Raw genomic sequence first — 23,522 nt, 5'->3', positions numbered from 1 at the left:
TAGCCCAAGAGCTGGTTTCTTTATTTCTTTATTTTTTTATTCCGTTTTAGTTTTCAATTGTCCATTCAACCAAGTTCCAATCTCCAATTCAAATTTAGATGCCACAACACAAAACTAAATTCAGCATGATGCATTACTTTAGATATTTCATTTAGTATTTGTTTCAATCAAAGAGAAAATGCCCCATTCATAAAACACATATTCACAAAATACACTATTATTATCTCTTGAATGACTCAAGTGTTAAGAATCCCAATTTAGGGTTTACAAATCCTACCCCCCTTAAAAATAATTTCAATCATGAGATTATGACGGACTAGGGAATAGATGGGGAAATTCCACTCTTAGTTCTTCCTCTCTCTCTAGGTGGCTTCATCTTCTACGTGATGGCTCCATTGTACTTTGCACATTTTAACCACTTTATTCCTCGTAACACGAGTTAAGGTATCGATGATCTTGATAGGATACTCGGTGTTGGTCAGATCATCTTGTACACTAAGCTCTTCCATAAGCAATTGTTCCTCCAGGATTTTGAGGCACTTCTTCAACAGTGACACATGAAACACATCGTGCACACCTGCAAGTGAGGTGGTAGCTCAAGATGGTAGGCCATCGCCCCAACTCGCCTTAGGATTTGGAAGGGTCCAATAAAGCGAGGGGATAGCTTGCCTTTGACTTTAAACCTCCTCATACCCTGGATTGGTGACACTTTTAGGTACATGTGATCACCTTCCTCAAACTCAAGTGGCCTCCTTCGGGTATCCACATAGCTTTTTTGTCTTGACTGTGCTATCCTCAAGTTCTCCCTGATCATCGGAACTTGTTCTTCCGCTTCTTGAATAATTTCTAGTCCGAAGAACTGTCTCTCACCAGTCTGATCCCAATACAAAGGGGTTCTACACTTTCTGCCATATAAAGCTTCAAACAGGGACATCTTCAGACTGGCTTGCTAACTATTATTATATGAGAACTCTGCAAATGATAAACTCTTATCCCAACTGCCGCCATGCTTCAGAGCACAAGCTCTTAACATATCTTATAGCACTTGGTTGGTTCTTTCGGTCTGCCCATCAGTTTGGTGATGATAGGCTGAGCTAAAATTCAGCTTTGTGTCCATGCTCTCATGAAGACTCTTCCAAAATCTTGAAGTGAACTGAGATTCCCAATCAGAAACAATCTTCTTAGGTACCCCATGTAGACACAAAATCCGAGACATATATAATTATGCCAACAGAGAGCCCTTATAGGTAGTCTTGTCCGGAATAAAGTGATCCACTTTGGTTAATCTATCCACGATCACCCATATGTAATCATAACCTTTCGGGGTGCGAGGCACCTGATTATGAAATCCATATCATTTTCTTCCCACTTCCATTCCGGCACCTTTCATGGATGTAGCAGTCCGGCTGGCCTCTAATGTTCAGCCTTCACCCTTTGACAAACATCACATACAACCACATGTGCAGTGACATCTCTTTTCAACCCATACCACCAGTACTTCTGTTTCAGATCTCATGATACATCTTGGTACTACCAGGATGAAGGGAGTAAGCGGAGTCATGGGCTTCCTTCAATATGGTTTCATGGAGACTGTCAATCTCAGGCAGTGGCGAAGCCACCAGGGGGGCTGGAGTGGGCCTGGCACCCCCCAATGGCCCAACGAAGTCAGATTAATAATGTATCCTATAACCCATTATCTTGCTACCAGTTTATTATTTGGTAGTCTGAAACCCTTAATTTTTGGCCCAACCAAGTAGATTAGTTAAGCTGGGTAAATATTCTTCTTATCCGATGGTAGATAAATTATTGAGATTACTCTTAACTCTCCCTGTGTCAACTGCGACCACAGAGAGAGCCTTTTCAGCTATGAAATTTGTGAAGATACGTCTTCAAAGAAAAATGGGAGATGCCTATTTACGAGATTATCTGGTCGTTTATATTGAAAGGGAATTAGCGGCAATGATTTGTTCTGATGATATTATCAAGGCCTATGATCTAGCTAATACACGTAGAGCTAAATTCAAAATAACTGAGATGTAATTTTATTTTGTTTGACAAAATAGATGTTGTTTCGTTATACTGTTTTTAATGAAAATTATATATCAATATATACATTGTGGTTAGTTCCCTTGCCATTTTTATATTGTGTCCTTGCTGGTTTGGTCGCTTCGAGGCTAAGCCTGCCCCCTCTGTCCTCGGATCCTAGCTTCGCCCCTGATCTCAGGAACAAATATCTTGTTCTTGAACCAGATCAAGCCTAGTTCATCCTCCATGAAGTTTGGTCCTCTTACTTCTGCCATCAGGTCTTTGATCTCTTGAATTTTAGCATCTCCAACCTGACCCTTTCGTATCTCTTGCTCCAAGCTAGGTTCTACTTCTATAGTAATTCCCTCTGCATAAGAAGCTATACCCAAGTTGAGCCTTTCAAAGTCTTTTGCCAACTCATCCGGTAACTGGGTAGCCATAGCCACATGAACATGTTCCTTCCGACTCAAGGCATCTGCATCTAGATTCGCCATGCCAGGATGATAGTGGATCTCCAAATCATAATCCTTGATGAGCTCTAGCCAACAACGTTGCCTAAGGTTAAGATATTTGTGGGTAAAGATATACTCAAAGCTCTTATGATTAGTATAGACTTGACACTTTGTCCCCATTATATAATGTCTCCATATCTTGAGAGCATGCACTATGGCAGCCAGTTCTAAATCATGAGTGGGGTAGTTCAGCTCATGTATCCGCAACTGGCGAGACACGTAGGCAATGACATGTCCTTCTTGCATAAGAACACATCCCAATCCTAGGCGGCACACATCACAATATATGTCAAATCCCTTCTATGCATCAGGCATTACCAACACTAGAGGTGACATCAACTTAAACTTTAGTTGATTGAAACTCTCTTGGCAAGCATGCGTCCACTTAAATTCTTTTTCCTTCTCCAATAGTGAGGTCATAGGCTTTGCTATCTTGGAGAATCCCTCAATAAAACGCTGATAATAACCTGCGAGTCCTAGGAAACTCCTGATTTCAGTGACCGAACTCGGTATCTTCCATCCTACTATCTCCCTCACATTAGCCAGTCCACTGATATTCCCCCATTAGAGATGATGTGCCCAAGGAATGGTACTTCATCAAGCCAGAACTCACATTTGCTAAACTTGGCATAGAGTTGGTTGTCCCTTCTATAATACTAGCCACAGATGTTCCTCATGTTCTCCATCATTCTTGGAATAAATCAGAATGTCGTCTATGAATACCACGACGAACTTATCAAGATACTCCATAAACACCTTGTTCATCAGATTCATGTAGTAGGATGGAGCATTAGTCAAGCCAAACGACATGATAGTGAACTCATATAGCCCTATCGGGTACAGAAAGCCATCTTGGGAATATCGGCCTAATCTTCATTTGATGATAACCCAACCTGAGATCAATTTTGGAGAATACCCTAGCACCTCTCATTTGATCAAACAAATCTTCAATACGGGGTAAGGGGTACTTAATTTTAATGGTTACATCATTAAGTGATCTGTAATCAACACACATCCTCTTGGAACGACCCTTCTTCTGAACAAACAGAACCGGTGCTCCCCAAGGTGAGGAACTAGGACGAATATACCTCGATTCCTGCAACTCTATTAGTTGTTTCTTAAGTTCTTTTAATTCTTCCACTAACATTCTATATGGTCTTTTAGAAATAGGAGCGGTCCTAGGTAAGAGATCAATAACAAACTCCACTTCCCTATCTGCCGGCATTATGGGTAACTCCTCTAGAAAAACATCTAGGAACTCTCTAACAACTTTGATATGATCACCCACAAATTTATCGTTAACCATGTATATAGCTGGTTTAGTAGATGGGGGTGGTGGAACTGTGACTTCAAATCTATCTCCATTAGGACTAGAAATCTCTACAGTTCCTCTAGCACAATGTATTACTTCCTTCCATTGTTTTAACCAGTTCATGCCAAGGATTAAGTCTATGGTACTCTCTTCTATCACTATAGGTATAGCCCAAACTTTTCTTCCCAAAATTGTTACTTCTATTTTATGACTCATATATGTTGCCTCATAAGGCCCTTTAGGTGTAATGACTATCATAGGTCTACGCATAACGAGGTAAGGTCGACTATTTGCATTAACATAACGAGCAGATATGAATGAATGTGAAGCTCCAGAATCAAAAAGTATAGAAGCTTGCACAGAATTAATGAAGAACATACCAATGATGATGTTTGAACCATCAGCAGTAGCTTCAGCACTGATTTGATTAACCCTGGCAATATTATATCCACGGTTGATGGTTGAAGTCTGAGTCTGCTTGCCCTGATTACTGCCTCGAGCTAGAGTGTTGGGGTTCCTCTTAGGACAGACATTGGCGTAGTGCCCAACCTCGCCGCACTTGGAGCAGGTATTGCCAGTAGCAGTTGTGGCAGAACCACCCAGATTATTCCAGTTTAAGTGCCCGAGTCACGCCTTGAAGGCAGCAACACACTTAAATCGGAATAACCCGTCAGTTCTTCGAATCTAGTTCAATATAGCCACTTACCAAGGATCGAGTACCATTAGCCCACACGATGGTGAGACTTAGAGAGAATGCAATAAACATGAAACCACAAGTTAAAGTACTTAAGTTATTACATAAAATGGAGTTTGACAAGATAACATTGTTCTTAATATTGCAGCGGAAAATAAATACCTCGATAACGAGGAATAGGGAAAGGCCTGGCCCACTACTCCCCCTGGTCCTCTCCTGCCGAGGCAGTATCTCACTCGACCGTCCAACCCGGTGGCTGGGTGGCTGGCCAAGTCACACCATCAACCATGTCTTGCAGTGAACCTGCAAAAATGATGCCACAAGCAAGGCTGGGTATACTAATACTCAGCTAGACTTACCCGGTGTGAGGAGTCTACTCCTCTACCTCTAGACCATGAAGTTGTTTGTCTAAGGGGGTTTGGTTTGCCAAAAGCACTAGCTGAGTCTAAAACAAGTTTTAGCTTTTCAAGTTCTAGCATGCCCATTTTACACTAGGTTTGCTCCTTTCTAAGCATACATGGTAACAATCATTTAGTGCAATCAACATATTATCTCAAGAAACCTCATTTCACTTCTTACTCGATGCAGTACAAAGGGTCAAGCAGTCTCATTAGCTGCGAGAAGCAGACGATTCGAATCGAGTTTTAACCTTGCAAGGTAAACCTAAACACACGACATGTAGGGGCACTCCATCCCCACACATATCAACCGTCCCCATCGATTCCCCAACAACAGATGAGGGCTCACGGCCTTGGCATACAATGCTCCATTGACCCTGGCCGCCGCTATGCAATGGCCACACTTGTACCTGCCATAGTTAGCATGGGAGACCCTGTCTCAGGACCAATGAGGGATAAAGTCTGCAGGTGGGTTCAATCAGGTACTAGGCTTATCGGTTACCATATTTCTCGACATGTGTCTAGTACGTTCAAACGCTTGACTCAGGTATCCGCACATTAATCCTTAATTCCATTCCTATCTCATAGACAAGGCATCCACCCTGGATCCATGTCCATAGACCATCATAGATCTCGTTATCAAGATGAATACAATCAATTCCTGACCTCGCGCGAGTGCTAGAAAAATCACTCGACTTCTATCGAGATCCTCAATTAGCATAGCAGCTACTTGTCTTAGCATACTAGTATCCACCTCAAAGGAATCCTAAATTCATGCAACTAGGGTTTCAATCAATTCCTACACTTAAGTGCACGATACAAGCCTACAAACATTAAGTGCAGTAAAATAGCATATATAACGGTTATGCATAAACGACCCGGGCTTGCCTTCAAATGCGGGTGCGGCGGGAAGTTCTTCGGCGATGATCTTGGGAGTTGGTTCCCGGGCTTCTTGTTGTTGTGCTTCTTGCTCTTGGATCAAGATGTACTCTCCGTCCGCGAGATTGCAATCTAATGAATGCAAATGCATGAGTATGAATGCAACATATTCATATACATATTTGTACATATCCATGGTGCATCCTAGGAAACTCCTAATCTTATGTGAGGTAGGTTGAACTACGCTTCTAATTTATAAATTACTAAAAATCCTATAAATATTACAGTGGCTTCTTGTTGACTTACTTAAGCTTGTCTCAAAATTTGGGGTGTAAAGTGGAAGTGGTTATCTCTGTACAAAAATGACAAGGTCTAGGGCAGAGAGGGCATTTTAAACTACAACCCTTGTGTAGAAGTGACTTCTGCCCTATAACTTATTTTTGCTGATGTTTATGGGTAATATTATAATCTTATGCCAAATTGCAACCCAAGATACCTAATGGTTATTTAATGGTGATTTTCTAAACTTTGGGGGGCTTAGTGGGTGCTTTCTACTAACACTCTATTTGAAAAATGTCAAACAACATATTTCCCAATTTTTCTAGTTTCTTCTTTGCGCAAGAGCAACCATTCCGAAAGTTGGTTATGTTTACCTATAGGGGATGGGTTGTATGATTTCTTAGAATCTATAAACTTTCTCATGGGGCAGGGGGTGGGGTATATTTTACTGTGTAACTACCTTATTTTTATATTTTTCCCTTATAGCACATACCTCAAGTGCTTAGGGAAAAATAAGGTTGCTTACTGTTTCCTACTATTGGTCCCTCTTTTTATTTTCTAGAAGTATTGGCAAAATCCTAGTTTTATTTGTTTAACCCACTTACTTTGATATTTTGGGGTGGTTACTATTTTTGTAGTGGTACAATAGTGGTCAAGGGTCTACTAAATTTTTCTTAACATTATTGCATATGTCCTATTATTTTTAATAATTATCTTACTTACACACTCAATACCTAAGTTAAATCACAAATTCCATAACACTACTGGACTAGGGTTCCATATATTTCTCCCTTGAACTTTATCACTTAGGCATGCTAGGAAAAATAATATTTATTTCTGGTTTCTATTTTAGTGCCCTTTTCTATTGTTCCCAAGTTTGAGTAAAAACAAGTCTTAGGGGATAAAATTTGCTTAATCTTGTGTATGGGGTGCTTAACATTTTTAAACATTGTAACTACTGGTCAAGTATCTCCATAAAATTTCCCAACCTCAGTCTAAAAGTTTTCCAACCACTTTCCTTATTTTTAAGTTTTAAGTAGTTTTCTCATTTAAATCAAAACTCTAAAAAGTAATATAGGAAATATGGGGTCTACTATTTTTGCTTGGTAGGTTATATTATGCAGAGTCTAGCAAAATTGGTTTGACCAAATTTGGATGAATATTATTTAAGTGTTGCTTTTCTAAGTCTGTTGTATATTAAAATGAATTGGAATTTCAAAATGAAACGAAATTCAATCTTGCGCTCGGGTCCCTGGCTTAATTTCCCCTGCGCTCTTACAAACGAGTCCCTAGGCTACTATTCATATGAGTCGCTGACCTTGCGAAAACCCCCTAAGCTTGTGAACTATCCAACCCGCGCTCCTAACCCCACCGGAATAGTAGCCGCGGCAGAGAAAAGGGAGGCGAGGCTTACCGGCGACGGTCTAGCTCCGGCAAAGGGGTCTCAGAGATTGGGGAGGTCCTGGCGAACCCGTCGATGGTCGGATGGTGGTCGGTGGTGGTCAGAGTCGTCCTAACCACGCGTGAGGGCGGACGAGCTCGTCGGTGGCGAGGAGCTTGGCCTACACACTGTGATATAGTTCAATTGGACGGATCGGGGAGGTTCACCAGATGATGTAGAAGCTGTGCGCACAAGGAATTTGACAATGGCGCAGTGGCTTACCCGGTTCACGTGCTCCGGCGGGTGGAGGGATTCCGGCGAGGACGATCCAGCGTTTCCGGTGAGGTCACGCTCGATCAGAAGGCTCGGGAAGCTTCACGGGACTCCGGGAGGCTAGCCGAGCAGTTGGCGCGGGCGAGGGATGGCTAGGGCGAGTTGGCTGCGGTGGCCGATGCTCGGGCGGCTTGGGCGGGCAGTGTGGAGCTCGTCGGAGTTGGGGGCTTGCTCGAGGGAGTGAGGCGGGGTGAGGAGTGGGTTGCTGCACACTTGGGGAGGCCTTTATAGGCATGAGCGGGCGCGGGCGCGCAGTCGGCCTGATAGGCGCTCGGGGCGCGCGCGGAGGAGGGCCAATGTGCGCTCAGCCCCTTCAGCACGGCGTCGAGCACGTGGTAGGGTTTAGTGTAGTCATTTTAAAGCGTCTGTTGGCTCCAAATCTCCACGAATTTGGGCAAGATCCTTTTGTAAGATTTCTTCTCCCGACTACCCTCTGTCGTTTTTGTGTGGAGGCCGAGGCGTTTCTTGGGCTGTGCAGTGAGTAGTCGCGTCCCCAAGATTGGTCTGTCTAACAGCCCCAATCCGAGAAGAATAGCGTGCCAAATCGTGTCAAATGGATTTGGTTTGACCTCAAATTTTTCTAGGGTGTTCTAAGGGTATTTTGGCACCATTTTGTCAATTGGGCCAAGTGGTTTTGAGTTAAGGAACATGGGGAACGTGTTTGATCTTTGCGAGGGGGCTGAATTTCAGAATTCTGATTTTTATAGGAAGCTCCCACTTGAGTGGCTTGTTTGGAAATTTTGCAAAACCCTTTTGGGACAATTCTCTCACTATTTTTAGGTCATTTAGTGTATTATAACTTTTATAATTGGCCCATGTCATGACAATGTGATTTACTTGGTCTTTTCACTGAGTTTCTCTTTGGTGCTCTAATGTTCTAAAGAGGGAATTCTAGGGTTTTGGCACTTCCCTTCTTTCTTAGGCTTGACATGGTTAATGTATACTTTCTTAGGGTGATGAAACCTGGTTAGGGCTTGGCTCCTAAATTTTGGTGCCTTTTTCTCGGTCCAAATCGCATGTAATAATATGTCACAGGTGGGGGGACTCAGAGAAAACCCTAAGTAACACCAGGGGTGTTACTGCAGTGTTCTGGCCAGCAGGTCTCGCTGGGGTGCCAGTGGGGGTAGTGTGACGAGGACACAGAGTCTGAGGCGTAGCCTGAGGTGTCTGCTGAATCGGGCGCTGGTGAGACTGTTGCCCTCCTCTAGGACGAGTTGGTTTACCCTAGGGTGGATCGTACCGAGGACGGATGCAGCCGCTCCTTAGGCCCTGGGTGATGGCCTTCCTCTTCATCTCCCCAAGCTGAACACATTTGTGTTCAAGTGCTATGGCCATGTACAGAAGCTTTTGGAAAGATGGAAAGGTGTGAGACATCAGTAGGTACTGAAGTGGCCCGATAAGTCCCTCCAGGAACTTTTCCTGCTTCCTCTCATCTTCAACAACCTCCTCTGGAGCATACCTTGACAGCTAAATGAATTTATCTCGGTATTCACTCAATGTCATATTCCCCTGCTTGAGGGAGAGGAATTCTTTCTTCTTGATCTTCATCAGCCCAGCAGGAATATGATAATTCCTAAAATTAGTGGAAAACTCTGCTATAATGGTGTCAATAGCGGTGTCTGCAGCACAATAAGAATCCCACCAGTCTGCAGCGGGGCTAGTGAGGCGACCCGATGCATAGAGGACCTTCTCCCTATCGATGCACTGAGCAATGTTAAGCATTTTGTCCACTGTCTTCAACCAATCATCTGTCTGAAGTGGATCTGGTGCTGGTCGTGGTGGAGGTGGTGGCTATTGTCGATCTTGGTAGATCTGAGCTTGCATCTCCGCCATGGTGTTAGCCGTCTACTGCAGTAGTTGCATCTGAGCAGCAACCACGACATCTGTCCCAGCAGGCGGATGATTCGGAGGAGGATTCATCTCCGGTTGTGGATTGACAACTACCCTGCTTCGACGAATACGAGCAGTTAGATCGATACCGCCTCCCTTCTTGGTATTGACCATCTAGGTTAGAAACACATGGTTAGATAGATTTGTAGATAAGATGAATAATTACGAGACGCCCTATTTTTAGGTCATGATCTTTAGGTCATAATAGCTCAGTAAATTAGAGTATCACCTACTTAATACTAATACAGTAACCTATGGTGGTACATGCTAGGATGCGCTACTATACTATTTACTAAATCAAAGAAGCAAATCAAGCAATTATCATCAGAACAAACATCCAAACACTTAAATATCAATAAAAGAAAAATATTTTTTGTCTTAGGTCTCCTATCTCTTTAGGGATTCATAAATATAGGATCCCAAGGTGTGAAATCCTTTTTTTCTATCTGGAGAATAAGAGATACGAGTAGTTAGAGTAGAACAACCAAAAGGTGAGACAGGATCAAGACAAGTATAGAAAGAATCTGAGTAAAGGTAAGAAGGTAAGGGTTTTGTCCAGTTCTATCTAGGTTTTGTCCTACAGTAAACATTCCTCTGATACCACTTCTTTCACACTCGGATTTAAGGGGAAACCCGGGCGCGTCTCATGTGTGCGCCAAAGAAGAACAACACATATAATGACCAAGTGTATAGAGATAAATATCACAAACTTTATTTCCTTAGCGCCATTAAGCTAACTTGGAGACGCCACCTAGACCTCGTCGAACTCCTCAAAGTAGTCCTCCTCCTAGGCCACCTGCTCTTCACCTGTGGGGGGTTATCGCAAGGGTGAGCTCACTAAAGTTCACCGCTCAACAAGTATGGGGAATAAAGTGCATGAGCTCACATACAGTGGGGACTCATGTGAGGTGTAAGGCTGATCAACAAATAATGGTTAAAACTAAGCATTGCTTTTAATAAGTTGGTCAAATTATTAGCAATTACTAAATTTAAGTATATACCAACCCAAAGTAATAAGAGATCAAAATTAGTAATAAAGCCCACAGTGCAGCGCATATGACAAATTAAGTTTAATTCCATAAGTTAATGATGCGAGAGTCCTGAGTCTCTCTTAACCGTGAGCACAACTGATATACCATTTTACACTCTATAGAGGTTGCACATCTTTACCCACAAACCATGTTACCCATTTGCCAAGAGGTCTAGAAATCCCATTCATATCTATCGAGGAGACAAGGTAGGGTAGCACTATGAGGCCTTTCTAAAGTTCCACTAGTTCGAGAAAACCCGCTACGAATTCAGGAAGAAGGAAGCATAGGAATCCCTCGTCCAGAAAGCTAAATAGGCAGTCCAACCCGAGAACCTTCCTATACTCTGCAGTGACGTCTCCCCGCTTGCCCCTTTCAGGTAAGGTAGTCTCTCCCTAGATTTCCTAATTACTTGGCCAAGGGTATCCCATTCCACCCTTGTGGTAGCACTGTTATCTCAAGTTAAGCTCTATGTTCCTATTAACACCATAATCTTATCATGAACATTAAAGAATAGAATCACAATAATAAATCATGATCATGAATCATATTTATCTTAACACCCAAAACGACATAGAGCAATAGTAGAGGCTACCCAAAAGTTTAGTGGTGAACAAGGCATAAGTAAAGCAAACTAGGGTGACCTATTGGGTCCCATCAAAATTAAGCCTACACATGCCAACGTGATTATAGAGAACATTATTGGGTAAAGAAAAGAGTGGTCAAGGGCACAACTTGCCTTCAACGAGCTCCTGCTAATTAGTTTCCACCTGTTGGGTACCAGAGTCCTCTGTCACTTGCTCGTCTACTCGCAACAATACAAACAAACATGGTATGAGAAATTAACATCCCAAGAAACATGAGCACAAACCGCGTAATAATGATCTACATGTTGCTACGAGTTCGTATGTTCGAGAACCATTAAAATCGGAGTTACGGTTAAAGAGTCATGATTTTCTGAAGCTTTATGTGTTAGACATAAAACAAATTAAGTGCTTGATTTTAACCATATGTTTCATAATGAAATAAGGTTACTAGATGATGAACAATATTAATATGATTTTAATGCAACTGGAATGGATCAAAAAAGAGTTAAATTGAGTTACTTATGAATTAAACAGGATTGCGGAATTATTTCTATACTAGAAACCATTTTCCTAGATTTTTATTTACTCAAATCAACAGCTATGGACTGCGGGTATCATTTATGAATTCGCTAGGGTTTATTCTGCAAAATCCAGGACCTCTATGTAATGATTTTAACACTATCCTAGCCCGCGGTTTAATTTATAAAGGTTTTAGGGCCTCTTTTAGAAACCTACTGCAGTGAAAGGGTATTGCATGCTCTCAGCCATTCGATCTACACCGGCAGTCTAGATTAGATCATCCTCATTATACTTCAGCGCGTGATCACAGCCACACAGCCCGCAATCGATGGCTCAGACTCACCCTACAGCATCCAATAGGTAGACTTAATTTGAACCGTCTATTTTACGATCGACGGTGGCACGACCATCGTCATCCTCCAGCCATGACCCACGGCAGCGCACGGAGACTGAGCGGTGGACACACGCTGGATACCCACCTAGGTGCAACGCCGCACCGATACTCATCCTAAACGCCTGTACATGATCACAAGACTAAATAAAATGGGTGGGGGATGACTCACTCGAGATTAGGCAATGGGGGATAGCTACCCACGCACCGTACGGATCTGCGGTCAAGTCCGAGCGACGACGAGAAATTACGGGCACCACGGTGGCCCCCGGTCTTCCTGGTTGCTATCACCAAAAGCGCGATCCCGCGATGAGGATCTCGACCCCAACCTAGGCGCTGAACTAGCACACAATCCAAGAATGGTGTGGCGGCTCCCTCCCACTCCTCACGGCACTTAGGGGTTTTCGCACGGCAATGCTCACCAGTGGAAAAACTCAGGTGAAGTGGGCGTAGCCGAGGCGATCACGCACAAATAGCCGCGAGGAGGCGGTTGCATGGCTAGCTGGATCCTGCGTGCTTTGCAGCATGGCGGGTACGCCGGCCAGCGCCCACTTCGGAACAGAGCGGAGTGGACTTGGGTCCATGACTCAGTGAGGGCTAGAGATACAACGACTGACGCATGGGCCCAGCAGGCAGGGGACTAAGGGAAGAGCCAGAGCATGCGCGAGAGGGACAGACAAGTCAGGCCCACCTGTCAGCGCTGACCCGCTTGTCTGGATAGCGCGGATGTGGTTAGGTGAGCTGAGGGCTGAGGTAGTTGGGCTAGCTGAGAGGAAAACTAGCCCAAGAGCTGGTTTCTTTATTTCTTTCTTTTTTATTCCATTTTACTTTTCAAATGTCCATTCAACCAAGTTCCAATCTCAAATTCAAATTTAGATGCCACAACACAAAACCAAATTCGGCATGATGCTATACTTTACATATTTCATTTAGTATTTGTTTTAATCAAAGAAAAATGACCCATTCATAAAACACATATTCACAAAATTCACTATTATTATCTCTTGAATGACTCAAGTGTTAAGAATCCCAATTTGGGGTTTACAAATCCCTAGCGGGTTCTCTCCTCTAGTGGAACTTTGTAAAGGCAGCGCAGTGGATCTCTAGCCATTCACCTTGAAAGTGTCTAAGGGTCTAGCTAACCCTGGCTAATCGGGAAACATGTCTTGTGGGTAAAGATGTGCAACCTCTATAGAGTGTAAAACTGGTATATCAGTCGTGCTCACGATCATGAGCAGCTCGGACCCTCACATGAGTAACTTATGGAATTAAACTTAATATGTCATTTGCATTGCATTGTGGGATTTATTATTAAATTATGATATATTATTTATTTGGGTTGGTATCTACTTATACCTAGTAATTGCTAATAAAACTTTGACCAACTTTAAAAGCAATCCTCAGCTTTAACCATCTTTCTTGGTAAGCCTTACACTTCACATGACCCCCACCATACGTGAGCTCATGCACATTATTCCCCACAACTTGTTGAGCGATGAACGTATGTGAGCTCACCATTGTTGTACTCACATCCCCAAGGTCAATAGCAGGTACCACAAGATAAGGAGCATGAAGGAGGCCGCGATGAGTTCGTGAGAGATCTAGGCTATCGTCTCCCAACCCACTATGGTTGCGGAGGACCGTTGTCTTCGTATGATGTAATTATTTAGCTATTTTGTATAGAACTCCTATTATATAGTAAAGTTGTGACATTCATTTCTGTACCATGAGTCATCATATGTGTGAGACTTGATCCTAGCACACATTTCATTTGCGCCCGGGTTTGGTCCTTAAATCCTGGTGTGACAAGGCAAGTGGGAAGAAGTTGCGCAACTATAAGGAGGTTCTCAGGTTGATCTATCTATGATAGCTTTTCCGATGAGGGATTTGTCCCTACTACCTAAAACTATAGCAGGTTTTCTCATGCTAATGGGACTTTGTAAAGGTATCGTAGCGTCCTTATGCAATCACACCTCGGAAGTGTGGCATTGTGCTTGGCTAGCACAACATGGTCGGGTGCAAAAGTTCTTTCAACTTTTACGCGACTTTGGGTAAAGATGTGTGACATTTGCAGATATATCAGCCGTGCTCACGGTTACTCACGGTTACGAGTGGCTCGAACCATCACATGACTAAATTATAGAATTAAATTAAACCAGACATGTATTGCATTATGGGATTTCATTTATGATCATTTATTTAATTGGGATGATGTTTACTTATACTTATTAATTGCTCATAAAAATTTTATCAACAAAATTAAATGCTAATGATTAGCTCTAACCATATCCTTAGTAAGCCTTACACTACACTTGCTCCTACACACTTGCTGAGCGAGACCGTAAGTGAGCTCACACTTGCTATAATTAATGCCCAGATCAAGAACAGGTACAACCATAGGAGGATTACTATGATGAGTTTAGAGAGGTCTAGACCGTCGTCTTTTAATCAATTGTGCCTATGGAGGATCGTTGTCGTTGTATAATTACTTTTATTTAGTTATTTGTATAAAAATTTCATTATACAATAAAGATGTGACATGTTTAGTTATTTGTACATAAATTTCATTATATAATAAAGATATGACATTGGTTTCTGTATACTAAGTTATCATATGTATAAAACTTGATACTGCTATACATGTGACATGTATCTGGATTTGTATTTAAATCAAGGTGTGATACTCTTTTATATGAACCTTTGACTTCAATTTTTAGGCTCTATAAGGATATGTATACGTGTGGATTGTAAAGTTTGTCATATTTAAACAAACTGAAATTTGTCAACATCCTTTTCCGTTTAGATAAGGAAAATTTGAGACTTTATAATATACATCTTTATCTATATTATATTACTCTTTAAAAACCTAATGTGGACACCCAGTGCTACCACGACTTCACCCTCCATGCTGATACTCTTGATCCGCCCAGACTGGTTCTCCCGCCCCCACACGCCCCTGTGGACCCAGCGCCCGCGCAACCAGTTATTGCACCTACCCGGCACACGACGCCGCCCACGCAGCTATCTGAAAGTGAAATAGGGTTAACCATTTCCTATAATTAATTTTGGTAGTTGATGACCAACACAAACACATGGACTAACTAGTTTGTCTAGAATTCATGTATTACAGGTGCATAAGGTTCAACACAAACCAAGAAATAAATCAAGTTAGGGACACAATTTAATTGGAGCAAAAGGACTTGAGTGTGCTGAACTTTGGCACACCGGACACTGTCCGGTGCGCCAAACCGCCAACCTTTGAAACAACCACTATCGGGAATTCCAGGGCAGCCTCCGCTATAATTCATCGGACTGTCCGGTGTGCCACCGGACTGCCTGGTGAGCCAGCGGAGCAACGACTAACTGGCACCAACGGTCGACTGCAAAAGGTGTTTTGCAGTGAATAGTGCAAATGCAGAAGTCAGAGCGCAGAAGTCAGAGGGGCACCAGACTGTCCGGTGCAGCTAGATGACAAGGCGCCCCAACAGTCAACTGCTCCGAACCCTACCAGTTGCGCTGACGTGGCACGCATCGGACATTGCACAGTGACTGCCCGGTGGCGCACCGGACTGCGCCCATCGCCAGCAGAAATCAGCCAACGGCTAGAAGTGGTTGGGAGGCTATAAATACCCCCCCAACCACCTTATTCACTCCCATCCAAGCCTTCTGAAATCTTCATTCATTGCAAGAGCAAAATCCCAACACTTCAAGACACAATCAAAGCAATCAATCCACTCAAAGCCCCAAAATCAACTCTAGTGCATTAGGGCTTGTGAGAGGATCACTTATGTTCTTTTGTTGCTCTTGTCGCTTGGTTTGGCCTTTTCTTTTTCCCTTCTATTTCTCAAGTGACTTGTAATCGAAGCAAGAGACACCTAAGTGTGTGGTGGTCCTTGCGGGGTCTTAGTGACCTGTGAGATTAAGGAAAAGGCTCACTCGGTCTAAGTGACCGTTTGAGAGAGGGAAAGGGTTGAAATAGACTCGGTCTTTGTGACCTCCTCAACGGGGACTAGGTTCTTTGGAATCGAACCTCGGTAAAACAAATCATCGTGTTCACTTGCCTTGATTCTCGTTTGATTTGTTTTCCCCTCTCTAATGTTTCCTTGCTAGAACTATTTTGAGTTTGCTCCCATACATCATCCACATCATTTGAGCGACTCTTAGTAAGGGAAATGATCTTTCGGACTTGAATTTAATTCTAACGCTAACCCCCGACCTTAGTGTGTGTTTAAGTTTATAAATTTCAGGTTTCGTCTATTCACCCCCCTCAAGGTGACTTTCAATTGGTATCAAAGCCAGTGCTTCATTAAGAGCCTAACCAACTCGAAGTGATGTCTGGAGATCACGCCAAGAGGGAGATCATGACCGGCGAAAAGCCCACAGGCTTGGGGAGGACTCTCTCAAGGGACTCTGGCAACAAGTATAAGGAGGAATCCTCTTCCTCCATCAAGTCACATCAGAAGGGTGATAAGAAGAAGAAGATGAAGAAGGTTGTCTACTATGAGACCGACTCTTCGTCACCCTCCACGTCTGGCTTCGAATCATCCACTACTTCTAAGCGCCATGACCGCAAGAAATATAGTAAGATGCCCCTACGCTATCCCCATATTTCAAAGCGTGCTCCATTACTTTTCGTGCCCTTAGGCAAACCACCATATTTTGATGGTGAAGATTATTGTATGTGGAGTGATAAAATGAGGCACCATCTAACCTCACTCCATGAAAGCATTTAGGATATTGTTGAATTTGGAGCGCAGGTACCAAAGGTGGGGGACAATGACTATGACTCGGACGAGGCCGCCCAAATACGACACTTTAACTCCCAAGAAACTTCTATACTCCTTGCCTCTTTATGTCGAGAGGAGTATAATAAGGTGCCAGGGTTAAAGAGTGCCAAAGAAATTTGGGACGTCCTCAAAACCACGCACGAAGGGGACGAGGTGACCAAGATCAGAAAGTGCGAGAAGATCGAGGGAGTACTCAATCGATTCGTCCTCAACAAAGGGGAAGAGCCGCAAGCCATGTACAACCGGCTCATGACCATGGTTGTAAAGCCCTAAAATTTAGTGTAATAAAAAATATATAAAAATAAATAAATGCATATATTGATATAAAAGTGTTTCGAATTGTGGAACCTTTGGAGATTTATTAGGTTCTCTTTCTTTGTGCATAATCAATTAATAGGAATTATAAGGGTCAAACAACAAATAAATAAATACAGAAATATTCATCTCATTCTTGTATTATTGCATTTGTATCCAAGTTCGTGAAACAAGCTTGAAAATGAAAAGAGGATTTACCCTTACATTAGAATTATATTTGAAAGCTGAAATCATAAAATTCAAACAGGGTTTTGAATTTGAATTGGATTTTTGAAACTTCAAATAGGAAGCTTGAATTTAATTTGAATTTTAAGCACAAAACTTGATGTGAAATGAGAAATAGAAAAAAAAGGAGACAACCGCTCTTGGGCCACCTCTGCTCCGCGCTAGCCAAAGTCCCTGCCTCGGCCCAACACAACTTCTCCCTCTCGCGCCCACGTTCTCCACATCCCGCACCGGCCCAATAGCTTGGCCGCTTCTCTTTAGGTCTGTGACGCGTGGACCCAGCATGTCAGTCGGTTGACTCTGTGTACCAGCCGAGACCGCATCGTGTCCGCTGTCGCTGCCGCATGGGGCCCGCGGCTAGGGAGGTCTTCAACCTGGTCCTTGCGTTATCCACGCCGTCTTCTCGGCGCTGGCTTCAACAGTATGGCGAAAACTTCGCCCGGAGCTGTCCTCCACCGAGTTCATCGCAAGTCCGCAACAGACCACCTCCAATCCCGCGCTGATCTCAGAGTCGGGCCGACCATTGGCGTACCCATCCCTGGCTATAAAACCATGGCGTGAACCCTGTTTTCCCCACCATCAGGAACAGAATAGATAGAGGATGGAGTGCTGCCGGCGCTGGACAACACCGTGCGTCGGTGCCGACCGGGGAAGTGAGGAGGGCCCTGCAGCCAAGGTGCCCGTGGTGCGGACTTCGCTGGGTCTGGGGGTCATTGTGGCCGTGTTTCCACCAGGAATCGCTGGGATGCCTGGGCCATAGGCAACTTAACGCCGAACGACCGGCCTACGCCTCAATCGGAAGTAAGAGCACGTTCCTATAGTTCGCTATCATCTCCGCTATGCGCAGTCTCTGTTCCCGCTTTGATCCACACGCTGAGGCTGTTGCTCGCCGACTCACCAGGGATTGCGCCATCCTAGTGTGGTGTGGTGCCGTCCGGAGTCGAAGGGAGGAAGAAGGGCGCAGGGCCGTTGGATCCGTAATGGACGCCTGTGATTAGATCGTGACCGATTCGTTCTGAACCGTTCATCCGGGGATGTGTGGTGGAGAATCGATCCGGCGTACCCCTTTGCGTGTGAAGATCCGGGCCGTGGATCTGTGATCTAATGGCTAGCGCGGTTAATGCTGGGGAGAGTGCCTTCTGTCCGTAGATCTGTGATCTTACGGTGGCCGGCGCGTACCGGTTCGGATTAAGCAGGGGCTAATCTGGGCCATCTGTTTTCTATCGTGCGGTCCAGGATCGAGCATACCCCTTCGTCGCGCCCCTTTTCTCAAAAAACCCCCGTTCTTTTTCGTAAACAACCCGCCGTCCCCGCGGGAGTAGTCTGAGTCTGGTATACTTTTGCAAATTTAACCCCGGGCTTCCCTGAATTAGTGTGCTTAGTCCATTGACTTAATAAAATAGGAAAAACAATACATAAAATACTTTTTTAGCACAAAAATAATGCTAGAACTTGTATAATTCCTAGAAAATCCATTTTAGCTCCGAATTGACCCATTCCAGTTGTAATAATTTTGTATTAATATTGTTTATCACCTAGTACCCTTGTTTATCCATGGAACTTGAATTAAAATTGTTCATTTGAACTAGTCTATTCTAGGTGCTAAATAACTTCATAAATTCGTAACCCAATAACCGTAACTCCGCTTTGATCCATTCTAGTTGCATTAGTCTCATAATAATATTTATTATTATCTGGTAACTTTGTTTTGTCATGAAATATAGGTTAAAGTGTTGCACTTAGTCTATGCTATATTTAACCACGTAGATCTTCGGAAAACCATAACTTCTTAACCATAGCTCCGAATTTAGCGGTTCTCGATCCCATGATCTTGTAGCGACGCGTAGATTATTATTACGCAATTTATTCTTATGATTGGTGTGATGTTAATCTTGCCTATACCATGTTTGTTTGTATTGCTACGACTAGCGTGAGGTTACGAGTCACCTGAAGGTCATCCTGGTACCTGGAATCTCAAGTCACAGGCAAGTTGTGCCCTTGATCACTTCTTTTTGCCCACTCATGTTCTAATTAATCATAATGATCTGCATAGGTTAATTTTGATGGGACCCAATAGGTCACCCTAGTTTGACTATCTTTATGCCTTGTTTACCACTAAACTTCTGGGTAGTACTTGCTAGTGCTTTATGTGGATTTGGGCATTGAGATACATATTATTCATGATTATACTTATGTTATCCATTGTTATTTACTGTTCATGATAATATCATTATGTTAATTGGAACATGGAGCGACCACCCGGGAAAACAGTGCTACCATAAGGGTTTATGGACGCCCTTGGCTGATTAATTAGGAAAGCTAGTGGAAGACTACCTTACCCGAAAGGGGCAAGGGCAGTAGGGGAGTGGTCAGTGTAGGGAGGTCCTTGGGATGATTTTGCTGCGATGGCGATCATGCGAGGGATCCCTGCATTGGAGCTTCCTATAAGCTGTAGCGGGTTTTCTGAAGCTAGTGGAACTTTGTAAAGGCCTCGTAGTGTTACCCTGCCTCGCCTCCTCGATAGAGGTGTATGGGAAGTCGTGATCCCTTGGCAGATGGGTAACATGACTTGTGGGTAAAGATGCGCAACCTCTGCAGAGTGTAAAACTGGTATACTAGCCGTGCTCACGGTCATGAGCAGCTCGGACCCTCACATGATTAACTTATGGAACTAAATTCAATTTGTCATATGCATTGCATCGTAGGTGATGTTATTACTTTTGTTCTACTACTTAATTTGGTTGGTATTTACTTATACTTAGTAATTGCTAATAAAATTTTGACCAACTTTAAAAGCAATGCTCAGCTCTAACCATCCTCTTTGGTAAGCCTTACACTTCACGTGAGCTCCCACCTTTGGCGAGTTCATGCACATTATTCCCCACAACTTGTTGAGCGATGAACGTATGTGAGCTCACTCTTGCTGTCTCACACCCCCCACAGGTCAAGATCAGGTACCACAGGATGAGGCGCATGGAGGATGCTGCGATGTGTTCATGAGAGGTCTAGGCCGTCGTCTCCCAGTCAACTTTGGGTTGCTGGACCGTTGTCTCCTTATAATGTAATTATTTATTTATTTTGTATAGAACTCCTATTATATAGTAAAGTTGTGACATTCGATCCTGTGCCATGATTCATCATATGTGTGAGACTTGGTCCCAGCACACCTGGTGATTATGTTCGCGCCCGGGTCTTGGTGCCTCGAAACCCGGGTGTGACAGAAGTGGTATCAGAGGAATGTTGACTGTAGGACAAAACCTAGATAGAACTGGACAACCATTCTCTACTTACCTTTGCTACTCTGATTCTTTTCTAAACTTTTCTTAATCTTTTCTCATCTATTTTCGCTTTACTCTGATTATTCTTACCTTTTCTTTCTAAAAACTAATGTGGATTTCACACTTTGAAATCATGTGCCTAAAGAGACTTTAGAAATAGAAGACCTAATCTTAGGAACAAAAAAACAAACTATTTTTTTGTATCTATTAACTTGAATGTTTGTTCTTATGATACTTGTTTGATTTAGATCTTTGATTTAGTGTGAGTTGTTGAGTAGTGTTCACAATTGCATCTACTTAGGCATAAAAAATATATAAGATTACTAATCAAACTTAGATTGTCCGTCATTAAAAATGTATCGAGCTTAATAGATCCACCCTATCTTAAAAGATACTCTCTTATCTTAATAGATTCATCTTATCTTGAAAGATTCGTCTTATCCTAACCACCCTGCTTATCTCCTCCTAAAGCAACAACCATGACCTAATTAATGAGATCCTATCTAGTCATATCCAATCTAATCTAGATCCTATCTAACATAATATGATCTAAACCACCGTGAGTTACTTAATGCTGGTACAAAGGATAAGGCCATACTCCAAATTCACTTAAGCCTAAATTGGTGACTTAGAGCAACTAAGCCCTACACGACAACTTGACCTACATAATAGGTTACATAACTTATCCAACCAACCTAGAAGCAAAACAACAAGACAGACAGTGCTTAAACTTATTTAACTCATAACCGCCTCCCACCCTACTTTGGGTACATACGAATCTACCTTAACTACATGTCCCTAATTCGGATAACAACTTCAAGAACAAAGACCGAAGATGATCGGCTTCATCAAATCAAGGAAGAATAAGATTCAAGCTAGATCCTCAAGGGAATCAAGATCCAGAATCTTGGATGGAGCCTTTTCTTACCCTACTCTTTCTTACCTCAAACCTATAAATGCTTTAAAGATATCTTTCATCCTGCATAATAAAGTGGCTATACCCATATATATACATGCATTCCTAACCACCCACTATTGTCTATAAAAAAATATGAAACTCTGGATCTTGAACATGTTATAAACTAAAAGCCGAATCACAAAACAATCCTTCTGTATCCCTTTTCTCACAAATCTCGAGGACGAGATTTCTGTTAAGGGGGTAGGATTTGTAAAGCCCTAAAAATTAGTGTAATAAAAAATATATAAAAATAAATAAATGCATATATTGATATAAAAGTGTTTGGAATTGTGGAACCTTTGGAGATTTATTAGGTTCTCTTTCTTTGTGCATAATCAATTAATAGGAATTATAAGGGTCAAACAACAAATAAATAAATATAGAAATATTCATCTCATTATTGTATTATTGCATTTGTATCCAAGTTCGTGAAACAATCTTGAAAATGAAAAGAGGATTTACCCTTACATTAGAATTATATTTGAAAGCTGAAATCATAAAATTCAAACAGGGTTTTGAATTTGAATTGGATTTTTGAAACTTCAAATAGGAAGCTTGAATTTAATTTGAATTTTAAGCACAAAACTTGATGTGAAATGAGAAATACAAAAAAAGGAGACAACCGCTCTTGGGCCACCTCTGCTCCGCGCTAGCCAAAGTCCCTGCCTCGGCCCAACACGGCTTCTCCCTCTCGCGCCCACGTTCTCCACATCCCGCACCGGCCCAATAGCCTGGCCGCTTCTCTTTGGGTCTGTGACGCGTGGACCCAGCATGTCAGTCGGTTGACTCTGTGTACCAGCCGAGACCGCATCGTGTCCGCTATCGCTGCCGCATGGGGCCGGCGGTCAGGGAGGTCTTCAACCTGGTCCTTGCGTTATCCACGACGTCTTCTCGGCGCTGGCTTCAACAGTATGGCGAAAACTTCGCCCGGAGCTGTCCTCCACCGAGTTCATCGCAAGTCCGCAACAGACCACCTCCAATCCCGTGCTGATCTCGGAGCCGGGCCGACCATTGGCGTACCCATCCCTGGCTATAAAACCATGCCGTGAACCTTGTTTTCCCCACCATCAGGAACGGAATAGAGATAGGATGGAGTGTCACCGGCGCTGGACAACACCGCGCGTCGGTGCCGACCGGGGAAGTGAGGAGGGCCCTGCAGCCAAGGTGCCCGTGGTGCGGACTTCGCTGGGTCTGGGGGTCATTGTGGCCGTGTTTCCACCAGGAATCGCTGGGATGCCTGGGCCATCGACAACTTCACGCCGAACGACCGGCCTACGCCTCAATCGCAAGTAAGAGCACGTTCCTATAGTTCGCTATCATCTCCGCTATGCGCAGTCTCTGTTCCCGCTTTGATCCACACGCTGAGGCTGTTGCTCGCCGGCTCACCAGGGATTGCGCCATCCCCACGGGAGTAGTCTGAGTCTGGTATACTTTTGCAAATTTAACCCCGGGCTTCCCTGAATTAGTGTGCTTAGTCCAGTGACTTAATAAAATAGGAAAAACAATACATAAAATACTTTTTTAGCACAAAAATAATGCTAGAACTTGTATAATTCCTAGAAAATCCATTTTAGCTCCGAATTGACCCATTCCAGTTGCAATAATTTTGTATTAATATTGTTTATCTCCTAGTACCCTTGTTTGTCCATGGAACTTGAATTAAAATTGTTCATTTGAACTAATCTATTCTAGGTGCTAAATAACTTCATAAATTCGTAACCCAATAACCGT

The 23,522-nt window shown here is 43.1% G+C and overlaps 1 pseudogene; it reads left to right on the top strand.

Annotated features, from left to right (window-relative positions):
* The first annotated feature begins 15,347 nt into the window (after positions 1-15,347).
* LOC118473018 (uncharacterized) lies at positions 15,348-23,211 on the top strand (annotated as a pseudogene).
* Positions 23,212-23,522: the final 311 nt, after the last annotated feature.

The sequence above is a fragment of the Zea mays genome, chromosome 7 (assembly GCF_902167145.1).
Source record: "Zea mays cultivar B73 chromosome 7, Zm-B73-REFERENCE-NAM-5.0, whole genome shotgun sequence".
Lineage (NCBI taxonomy): Eukaryota > Viridiplantae > Streptophyta > Magnoliopsida > Poales > Poaceae > Zea > Zea mays.
This window is presented reverse-complemented; position numbering and strand designations above follow the sequence as displayed.